Genomic DNA, 12,028 nt, shown 5'->3' on the forward strand with positions numbered 1-12,028 from the left:
AGCAGCCAAATACGCACTCTCAATGACGTTGCTGTTTCGCAGGGACGACAACGATGGAAAAGGGAAAGAGATCGAATTGTATCGCGAGCTTGATGCCGCTGGTTTACTCGCCGATTGTAACGCAAGGTGCTTTTCGATTCTGACAATGTCGTGGCCAGGTAAGGTCCAAATGCCCCATATAGAAGAACAACATACAGTGTGATGCCTCGCCGAGGTGCTCCACCAGGGGCCACATAGGTCTTCTATATGACTATCGCAGACGGGCAGCAATGTGAAACTCCCTCCATGCTTTCGGAGGGGCTGCGCATATACCCTGCATCCACTGTCGCACGGACTACGAGTTGATAGTCTTCGTCAACCTCCCATGAGTTGGGTTCCCATGTCGATTTAATGTTCTATTGTTTACACGTTGCCTGTAAAATTTCCGTACCAGATTATTCCATAGTGAAATTAAATTTCGTTTACTAAACATCATGCTTTAGTTACTAAATTGCGTTCATTTTTTCATCAATAACAGTACAAAACTAAAAAACAAGTTATAATTAATTTGTATATGTCAACATAAATACATTATAAAAAGATACCATATTAAAAAATTATAATTACTTACATAGTTATTTTAAATCTCAAAAATTAAACCATTACATCTCTAGTACTAGTTCTAAGTCCTATTTTATTTTAATAGCGTATTTCTAACTTTAATTTAGAATGGAATATCATTTGAATTAATTAAAAAAACTCCAATTTATTTTCTGTTTTCTTTTATAACAACTCGGTTTTTTTATATACTGGTTCAACCAGGTCTCTGTCATTTATCGAACCAGGAATAGGCTAGACCAACCTTAGTTTCTGGTCCTTGCAAACCGACACATGTCAACCCTACATTCGATCACTTTCCAGCCGTTGGAAGTTTTACACAAATTAAATTTCGTGTTCGAATCACAAGACCAATCGTCTTTAGGTTTAAAAACCTCCCATCTTACCAAAACTCAACACACATTTCCCTTGGAATCTCAACATGGTCCGGGCCAACAAGAGATACTATGTTCTTTTCCGTGGGAGGGTCCCTGGTATCTATAGTTCCTGGCCCACCTGTCATACCCAAGTTCACGAATTTAGCGGCAACCTCCATAAGTCTTACGAAACCTTCGATGAAGCTCGTATGGTGTTCGAACAATTCCTCTGTGCCGGACGATTACAGAATCAGCTCACCCACAATAGTCCTCTACTGCATCAAATTCAACCACCAACCATTCAGCAGAACCCATCACCGATTCTTCACTAAATACTCCCCTTCGAGGAAGGAATACAGGGTGATCGTCCGATAGAACATGGAGACAACCACCCAAATGTTGACCAAATACTCCCTTTCGAGGAAGGCATACAGGTTCATCGTTCGAAAGAACATGGAGACAACCACCCAATTGTCCATTTAAACAATCGATCCAACCAAATGCAGCGGCAACAAATTCCCTACTCGTGTATTCTATTTATCCTCGTTACGATTTTGATCCTTTACTTAGCTCTGGTTAGGAAGTAGGCTCCTCTTAACCTTAAAACACCACCTACCACCATGTGTTACCTGCATTGAAGTAGGCTTACTTTTCACTGTCTGCGTTTGTTTACTTTTTAACATATATTCTATTGTATTAATTAATCTAATCTTCAGTTCACGCATAATATCACGTTGTTATTCCAGCCTAACTGTCATTAAGTCAGCAAACTATATTTATTCAAACATGATTTTAGTACTTTAACCCATTAATCCATATATCCTCATCCTCTGTTTATGACACCTGACCACATACAGAACATGCATTCCAAAAGCAACCCCACAAATTTTCCTCCGTACACTGTGTAACTGCAGGTACAGCTGTACAGTCCAAGCCAGTCCACAGAACAAGACAAAACCAAATTTTCTTCTTCTCATCGACGAATATCTCTGCCAACATTTAAAACAACCACTGCACAATAACGACAATAAAAATTCAGGGTAACACAAACGGGATTCCACCCGAATCGTACTTCGTTGTATTTTAAAGTAACGCCGTTAATCATACCATCATCACTAATTATCACAAAATTTTGGACTTTATCTATTAAACCTTGCCATTGAACAACAAACTGAAACAAATTACATACTACTTTGAGCTTTAATCTCCAAAGTAAAGGACACACAACAATAACAGAATAATTACAACATAACCAAACACCAACGACACATTCAAAACAGAGACATCAAACTCTTTCTCCTTCCACATGGCATCTTACAAGGGAATCGTAACTGGCCTTCAGTTTCTCGTAAGATTCTTCCAGTTGACCTACCCTGGCCCAAAGCGCGTTATTTGAGTCGCCAAGAAGCTTCGCCTTTCTGTAGTTATAATCCCGAATCTCTTTTCCGGTTACATCAAGCAACACGCATAGCATCTCATAAGCAGCATCTTCTCTTGCAGCTTTTTCAACCATTGAGAAATGACCAGTAACAAATAGCTCTATCTCAAATGGATGCCCAGGAATAACAACCGTGAAGCCAAAGAACGGGCCTTGCTCTCCGACAAATCATTCTACCTTGAAGAAACAGGGGCAAGGGATCTCTGCCTCCAGGCAAACTTTCAGCAACCACTCCTCCATGCTGCTCACAACTGCGAAATCCGCGTTAAGCTCTTCGGCCTGAATTACAGGAAGCCCTTTTGTACAGTCATAGAACAACAAAAATCGCATAACTAACTAAACTTCTAAACCTAACAAGATTAATAACCCGACATAAAATGACCAGAATAAACAGATCTCCAAAGCATAGCTTCATAAATACACTAATTATTGAAAACTGAATGCCATTTCACAAGTCTTACATGAAACAACTGGCCGGCAAGGATTGCCTCCGCTGGAGATAGCCAATTTCTTTCCGCCACCTTCATCCGGCCTGACTCCAACAGTTTCACCATTACCACCTCTCTCAGCACAAATGGACGACATCCTCGCTTTGAAGCACGAGCATGCGTGTTCAAAGCTATTGAATCAGTAAAACTCAGGAAACGTAAAATCCACAACTTGCTGGTTCGCCTCCTCCCAACTCGTGTATACACCGGGCTTGTGCCCCTTCGTAACGGCAATGAACAAGTAGCGTTGCATATTCTCCTCCATCTCTCCTATCCTTCAGAGTTCAGGCTGTAGTGTTCGAATATGAACTCCATGCGCCTATATATAAACATTTATTGTCCATTTGAAATTACCTTATTCCTTTACATTTTTTTCGAGACATGATTATTAACGTTGCAACAAATTAATGAAGTTGAATTCCTCCTTGAAAATTTTTTTCCCATTCCCTTGTAACTTATTTTGTTTCTGAATAAAAAAAAATTAGGCCCAACATTTTTATCACACTATAGGCCCCAAACTGGACCAAAAAAGTACCCATCCCACCAAAAATTCAATTTCAGCTCCACCCCATCAATTTTTGACATTTACAAACTAGCCACTTATGGGCCAAATTCAATTTCCACCCGTTAACCACTCTCCCCCTTCATCGGTGAACATTGTACCTGACACATGCCACCTCACCGTACCTCTCCTATGTGTGGCACTCCCTCAAGCTGGACAGCAATGCAGAAAGGATAAGGTGCATCATTCTCCTCAATTGGACCGGTGCAGGTTATAATTCACCTAATTTAATGAGAATGTGAACACATTACACATTTGGGTAAGCTAAAAACCAATTATACCTAATGTGACAATTTCGGTAAAGTACCATAACACCATATGTATGTTTCAATTTTTAGTAAATTAAATACGGAATATCATCATATGTCATGGTCTACAATATTAAAATTGGTAAAATACCATAATATCATTTGATTGTGCCACCCTCTCTCCCATCTCTTAATTATTCCAACCAACTAAAATACAAATCTCTTTTGACTTTTCCTAAATCTTAACACTCGCTACTAAAAACAAAAGAAAATTTTGATTAAAGTGACAAATACCTTTTTTAAGTTAAAAAATTATGGTTAAAACACAAATTTATTATTAATTTTTGAAATTATTAAGTCTATATCTTATTAGTTTGCTTTGTTGTCAAGATTTATTAAAAGATTTAATTTAATTCTGATTTGTTTAGTAGTATTTTTAAGAATTTTAAATTTAAATCAAATATAATCTAATCTAATAAGATCAAATTTGATTTTAAATTAGTTATCATAGGTTAGGATTTTAATATTTAAATAAAATTTGATTTAATCCAATAAGATCAAATATGATTTAAATTAGTTATCTTATTTTTAGAAGAATTAAATTAAGTTATCTTATCTTATCTTTAGAAGAGTTAAATTAAGTTATTTTATCTTATCTTTTAGTTAGTTTCTTATGAGCCTATTTAAACAGCTTTGGTGAGACAACTTAGACAACTTTGATGAATAAAATTTTCATTGCTTTATGCACGTTTTTTTAGTGTGAAAAAGTGAGGTGAGTGATTTGCTTCGCTTGTTATATAAAGAAATCTGAAGGATCAAACACTAAGGTAATTCTGTGTGCTAGTCTCTTTTAATCTTCATACCTCTGGTCTAGGTTGTGTTGTATCATTCTTTTTATTAAACCTCCTATAAAATTTCATACACTCGGAATAAAATTGTTTCTAATACAAAAAAACTTACATGTTAAATTGAAAAATAAAACGTTCCCTCCAAAATCCACACTGTAAGGTCCCACATCGGTTGGGGAGAGAAACGAAGCATGCCTTATAAGGGTGTGGATACCTCTCCCTAGCATGACGCGTTTTGACGAGTGAGTGTGGGGGGTATCGACTATCATCCCTATCGTCAAAGACAAAACCGTGAGGCCTAGTGTGCCAAAGCGGACAATATCGTGCTAGTGGGTGGTCGGGGCTGTTACAGATGGTATCAGAGCCGGAGTCCGGATCGATGTGCCAGTGAGGGCGCTAGGCTCCCTTAGGGGGGTGGATTGTAAAGTCCCACACACGATATTGTTCGCTTTGGCACACAAGGCCTCACGGTTTTGTCTTTGACGATAGGGTAACCGAAGCCCCCCACACTCACTCATCAAAACGCGTCATGATAGGGAGAGGTATCCACACCCTTATAAGGCATGCTTCGTTTCCCTCCCGAACCGATGTGGGACCTTGCATGCTTCGTCCCCCCCCCCCCGAACCGATGTGGGACCTTACAATCCACCCCCCTAAGGGAGCCCAGCGCCCTCGCTGGCACATCGATCTGGGCTCTGGCTCTGATACCATTTGTAATAGCCCAAACCACCCGCTAGCACGATATTGTCCGCTTTTGCACACAAGGCCTCACGGTTTTGCCTTTGACGATAGGGATGATAGCTGAAACCCCCCACACTCACTCGTCAAAATGCGTCATGTTAGGGAGAGGTATCCACACCCTTATAAGGCATGCTTCGTTCTCCTCCCCAACCGACGTGGGACCTTACACACACAGAGAAACTTGTGTCCATAAATACACAATCATCACTTCATTATTCCTTAATTCCACTGCCAAATATATTGTTGTCACCTCTTCCTCTTGCATGTAGTGTTACTTTTTCTGCTTCTTATATCTATATAAAAAAAAAAAACTTGAATTTGATCCCAACTATTAACACAGGTGTTGAATTAATTGACGATGTTGCTATTTCTTGTTCGTTGGTGGAGTTGTGTTTGTGCTACTAAATTCAGGAGTTGTTAATGCATAGTATTACCGAACTGTTGGAGACAAAATCCTTCCATTCAGCAAAATTATTGTCGATTCTTTCGAACATGGCAACTTCTCTACAATTCAATCTGCCATTGATTTTGTCCCTTCCAACAATAAGTATTGGGTTTCAATCAATGTCAAGGCTGGTATTTACAGGTAATAAATTCAATATTCTTTTGCTCTGTAAAGAAATAGTAACTTTTTCTAGATAACTATTCACTTCAAATGTTTTATGTGAAAATAACAACTATAAGTGAAAATTCAGGTGCAATTAACTGCCATTGAGTTTCTACCTAATTCACTGTTATTTTCACATAATATTTTTATGTAAATAATAATATTTTTAGACCGAGTCTTATTTACTATTATTTTGAGTTGTGGCATGTAACTCTTTTATTTAATTTGACTTAAGAAATTTGGTGTTATAGGGAGAAAGTGACGATTCCAAGTGATAAACCATACATAATATTGAAGGGAACTGGAAAGAAGAAAACGTGGGTTGAATGGGGTGACCATAATACAACCGCTCAGAGCCCTACGTTCCAATCCATGGCTGATAATATCGTCGTCAAATCCATCTCTTTTAGGGTAACTAACCATTTATAATTATTATATCATTCTCTGCCTTTTTTTTTATTTCATCTCTTAAATATTATTTAATGTTTGAAAATTTTCTATCTCTAATATATATGACATAAGTGACCTTCTTATTACGTTACGATGATAGATCTTAGTGGATAACCAATCTTTTATTGAATTATAAAAAAATATATTTTTTAATTCTTTTTATTTATTTAATTATATTTAATGTGATTTCCAAACTCCAAAATTTCAGTGGACAAATAACTAATAAAATTTATTTAAGGTGAATTCTATGGTATAGAATGTAATTTTTTTCTATTCATACAGAACTTAGGTAGAAGTTTTTAAAAATGGACATCTGTTGTAATGTTCTCTATGTCTAATCAAGTCTTGTAATCTCTTAGTTTATCAATAGGATAGTTTGCGGTGATTTATCTCTTTATATTAAATATTAACTGAGATTAATTTTTGAATGAAAGTGTTAATTAAGTGGGTTTGATTTTTTTGTAACAGACCAATTAAAAATTAGACCATACTTTAATTTGAGCCAACATAATAATTTTAGATCTTTTAATATATGATATAACTGTTCACCAACAAAAAAAATATGGTATAACCTTTTTAGGTTTTTTAACATAAATAAATTAATAAAGACAAAAATAAAAAAATTAATAGAGCATTATTTCCAAAAAAACAATGAAAATCAAATTAAATACCAACATACAATCTCCTTTTTTTTTTTATGGATTTATGAAAAACAAAAGTTTGGCCACACCGATTTTGGTACAAATTTGAGAAAATTATTTCAATTTAAATGAATAATATCACCATACTTTTACTTCATTATATTTTAACCCTTACAATCATTATGCTTATACACTAAATTTGTATGTATATACGTTTATAGGAAAATCAAATGTTGAAATATTTTATTTTAGTTTCTAAATGAATATTTTCTATCATACGATTTTTTTTTAAATCTAAAATAATATTTAAAAAATTTAAATAATTATAACATATATAACATTTATAATATAAGAAAAAAATGCAACAAGAAAAGTTTTATCTAGAAATAAAATCACATCATGATTCATTTTCTAAAATCAGATTTTTATTTTTTTTAATATTTTATTTTATTTTATCTTTGATTAAAATAATCAAAGGTGACTATTTGTATTTTTTTTCTTCTTTCTTTGGTCACGGATGATTGATAAAGCTAAGTTATAAATAACAAACTATAATAATTAATCAACTATAGCAATAAAAAGCAGGGACTTATTTAAGTCCAAATTTAAGTATGGTCCAAATTTTTAACTGGCTTGCTACAAAAAAAATTTAATCCGCCAAATTAACAATAGGACTAAATCCCTAAAATGGTCCCTCAGATTGGGTCCCTGCACCAATTTCATCCATGAGTTTCCAATTGCACCATTTTAGTCTTCGAGATTGAACTCCGGGCACCATAAAAGTTCTGAAACCTATTTCCGGCCTGAGTCAGCAAATCGGAATGCTGATCTGGCAAGTGACTGCCACGGTGGATGTTAACCCTAACGAAAGTAAAACGTCACCGTTTTACATGAATGAAGAAAACAAAACGTTAGAGCCATATGGATTTTGATCACTCACAATCTTTTCCTTCCTTTCTCCAACACTGAAACACTTAGACTCCCTCTTCTTCTGACAATGGTGAAGGCTTAGTGTGGTGGTTTAAGGTTTTCGAGTTCAACAGTTTTGCGGGACTGCTAGTGTCGCCGTGGAGTTCACAGTGCCGTTATTGAGGAAACACCATTGTTGTTGTTATTGAGGTGAGTACACAGTGCCCTTATTTTTTTTTCGACAATCATAACTTGATTTTCAAGGGTTTAGTTGGCTTTCTATTTGTTTGTGGTGGGGTATTTTCATCATTGATAAAGGTTTAGTGTTTCATATATTGTTCTGTTAGGATATGGATTTTAAACATGCTCTGTTTTTACCTAATGAAACAGGGAAAAGTTTTTTTTACCATCCATGAAATGCAATCTGTTGATTTTTGGGTTGTGACCATGATCATTGAATTAATGTATACAATTTTTATTTCTGATGCAGATAAAAAATCTAATTGACATTATACTCCATCATGGGGGTAGCTTTGAAAAAAATAAAGAAGGAAGGATGGTTTATTCTCCTAATAAGAAAAATTGTTTGGCTGATATTGATGAAGATACATTAGATGTTTTCTATATTAGGAATTACCATAAAAAGCTTGGGTATGACAAGATGAAAGAATGTTGGTAGCTTGTTCACCAAAAAGCTTAATGATTATTGAAATAATGATTATTTATTTAATTTTGTATGTGTGTGACTAACATTGGTTAATGATGATGAAATATTGATTCTTGAAATTAGGAAGTCTGCATAATAGCATAAGCAACCGTTTATGAGTTGTTCTTGAAATCAGTTTGGTGAATTTTATTTGAGTTGAATATGAACTGATTTTGCAAAATTGGAATGGGACCATGTTGTTTGCACGATATAAATGTTAAGGTCTATTATGGTGAATCAATGTGAAAGTTAGGGACTGTCGGACTGTTACGGTACATTTTTTAAAAGTCAGGATTTATTATGGTGTACGGGGTAAAAGTTAGAGACTATTATGGTGGATCATTATGTGTTCTCACTCAACATGGCTATGTTATCTCAATTTTTGTTGTAGGGTCTGATTCCAGCCATGAGGGAGGTGATGCCTAATGTGCATCACCATTTCTGTGTGTGACATTTGTAGCGTAATTTCAACAAATAATGGAAAGACTTGGAGCTAAGAAAATTGTTGTGGGATTGTGAACGGGCCACTATGTACCAGGAGTTCAAGGAGTTAATGGATAAGATTAAGAAGTTTAACGAGGATGCCTAGACATATCTAAAAAAATGGCCAGGAAATTCATGGACAATGTTAAAGTTCAGTCACAAGTTAAAGTTGGACTCTATTTGCAACAACGCATGTGAAGTATTTAACTCAAAGATAAAGGAAGCACGAGGAAAGCCAATCATCACACTGCTTGAAAAAATCAGAATGTTTGTAATGCATACAATGGCTAAGAATAAGGTGAAGCTGGAAAATCACGTGGGAATACTACCACCAGTTATCAAAAGTAGGCTTGAAAAGGTTAGGAAGGAGTCTAAAAACTGACATTCAATTTGGGCTGGTGATAATGGTTATGAGAAATTCGAAGTGCATGGTTATCCTACAATCATGTTGTTAATTTGAAAAAAAGACTCTGCACTTGATGTTCTTGTCCAGTTCCTGGTTGAAGAGGAGCAGCTCGAACTCCCTACTGCGTGACTAGCACCACCCATCATTTGTCACAAGAAGAAGAAGAAGAAAGAAGACAGAAATGGAAGAAGAAGATGAAGAAGATAGGGTTCACATTGAGTTTAGGGTTTATAAATGGGAGTAGGGACTATATTGGAGCAAATTCACCAAATGTCCACGTCATATAGCCGTTTTCACATCCACCGTGGCAGTTACTTGCCAGATTAGCACTCCGATTTGCTTACTCAGGCCAGAAATAGGCTTGGGGACTTTTATGGTGCCCGGAGTTCAATCTCGAGAATCAAAATGGTGCAATTGGAAACTCAGGAGTGAAATTGGTGCAGAAACCCAATCTAAAGGACCATTTTGGGGATTTAGTCTAACAATTGTCTTCAAAAATTTCAGTTAATACTTAATATAAAGAGACTACAAGACCTTATTAGACATAGAGTACAGGACAATAGGTGTCCATTTTTAAAAGCTTCTACCTAAGTTCTAGGTGTGTAGAAAAAAAATTACATTCTACACAATAGAATTCACCTTTATTTAATGTTACATACCTTGAAATTAAAACAAGTCTAATTTGAATGATTCATTATCACCATATTTTATTATATCACATAAGTAATGTAATTGACCCAACTTACCCAATACTTAAATATCTCATATTTTACGGCAGTTTTTGTTGGGCTCAAAAGATAATGTGAAGCTAAAAATAAATATCTTAAAAATTAATAAGATATTCTTTAATTTATAAAATAATTTCTCAGAAAATAAATTCAAATATTTTGAGAAAATTCATATTTATTTTTTTTGAAACAGAATACATACAACAATCCAATAAATACGAACCTCAGGGCTCTCTGCCGTAGATGTTGCATTGATAAATGGAAACAAGTCTTATTTTTATAGAGTTGGATTCTTTGGATTGCAAGACACTTTATGAGATAACCAAGAAAGATATTACTACAAACTTTATACTATTCAAGGTGCTGTTGATTTTATTTTTGGAGCTGGCCAGTCATTGTTTGAGGTAATTGAATTTTATTAAAATATAAAAGGTGCATGCTATTGTGTTTATGATTTCAGTTAAAATAATATTTTTTTAGTCGTAAGAAAATCTTTAATACTTAATTTTAGTTTAATTTTATTTTAAGACTTATAAAATGTCACATAAATATTTATAGAATTATATATCATAAAAATTAATTTAAAATTTAATGTAAAATTCATATTAAAAATTAATTTAAAATTTAATATAAAATTCATATAAAAATATATGAATTTAATTTTAATAATATTTTTTAAATAATGTTAAAATTGTTTAGCCATAGTAACTATTATAACTACAATAATCATAAACTTCACCAAAATAAAAATGGATTGGATGAGAAATGCTGATTATTTAAATGTATTATTATTGTATTGATAATGGCAGAGATGTAGCATAAATGTGATTGGAGGGCCATTAAAAAAAGGGTTTGTAGGATATATAACAGCACAAGGGAGAACGAATTCAAATGGGTTTGTGTTCAAAAATTACAATGTCTTTGGAAATGATTCTACTTTCTTGGGAAGGCCTTGGAGATCTTATACTAGAGTTCTTTTCTACAACACAAATATGGCCAACATTATTCAACTCTTTGGTTGGGACCCATGAGTTTACTCTCAACATGAGTAAGACTTTGTTACTATGCTAATCATCTCATTAACAACATTATTAACTCATGTTAAATTCAAAACTCATGTTAAATTCAAAACAACAGTGTCAATGTGACTTAGTTCATAATATTTTAAGAATTATAGTTATGTATTAAATTGTTATGTAAACATATGATTCTAATTGGATGATCGTCTAAAATATTAATTTTTTTTGCAGGAATAACATTATGTTTTTTCGAGTATGGCAATTTTGGATCAGGTTCTGATACCTCTAAACGAGTAAATTGGATTATAAAATTGGATTTAGAGACGATTAATATGATGACAAGTATGAATTTTATAGACTCTGAAGGATGGCTTCATCACAACCAACGGTTTTAAAAAAGAACAACATTATCAATAGTTTCAACACCATTTTAGATAGAATATAACTCTTTATTATTTTATTATTTGATTAGATTATTACGGAATGGAAAAGTATATAGAACCAAAAGGTTACCAGCCAAAAATTAAACAAAATCACGTTAATTTATATTAATATATAATTTTAAATTTTTTAAATTCAAAATTTAAAAAATTTAAAATTAATTAAGTAAACCTAATTAAACCTATAAAAGCCTTCTTCTTCTCTCTCCCATTAACCTACCACCTCCAACAATTCCACACAGAGACCTCTCTCTCTCCTGGCCGGCGACTTTCATGCTCTCCGCGACGTCCTCGACAAGCGCATTCAAGACAATTGCTTCAACACGAAATTCACCTTCGACTTTGTCACTGACGAAACCTT

General features: G+C 34.2%; 1 pseudogene; it reads left to right on the forward strand.

The window, feature by feature from the left end:
* Window positions 1–3,481: 3,481 nt before the first annotated feature.
* LOC112729677 (probable pectinesterase 29) lies at window positions 3,482–11,239 on the forward strand (annotated as a pseudogene).
* Window positions 11,240–12,028: the final 789 nt, after the last annotated feature.

This window comes from Arachis hypogaea, chromosome 12, assembly GCF_003086295.3.
Source record: "Arachis hypogaea cultivar Tifrunner chromosome 12, arahy.Tifrunner.gnm2.J5K5, whole genome shotgun sequence".
Classification (NCBI taxonomy): domain Eukaryota; kingdom Viridiplantae; phylum Streptophyta; class Magnoliopsida; order Fabales; family Fabaceae; genus Arachis; species Arachis hypogaea.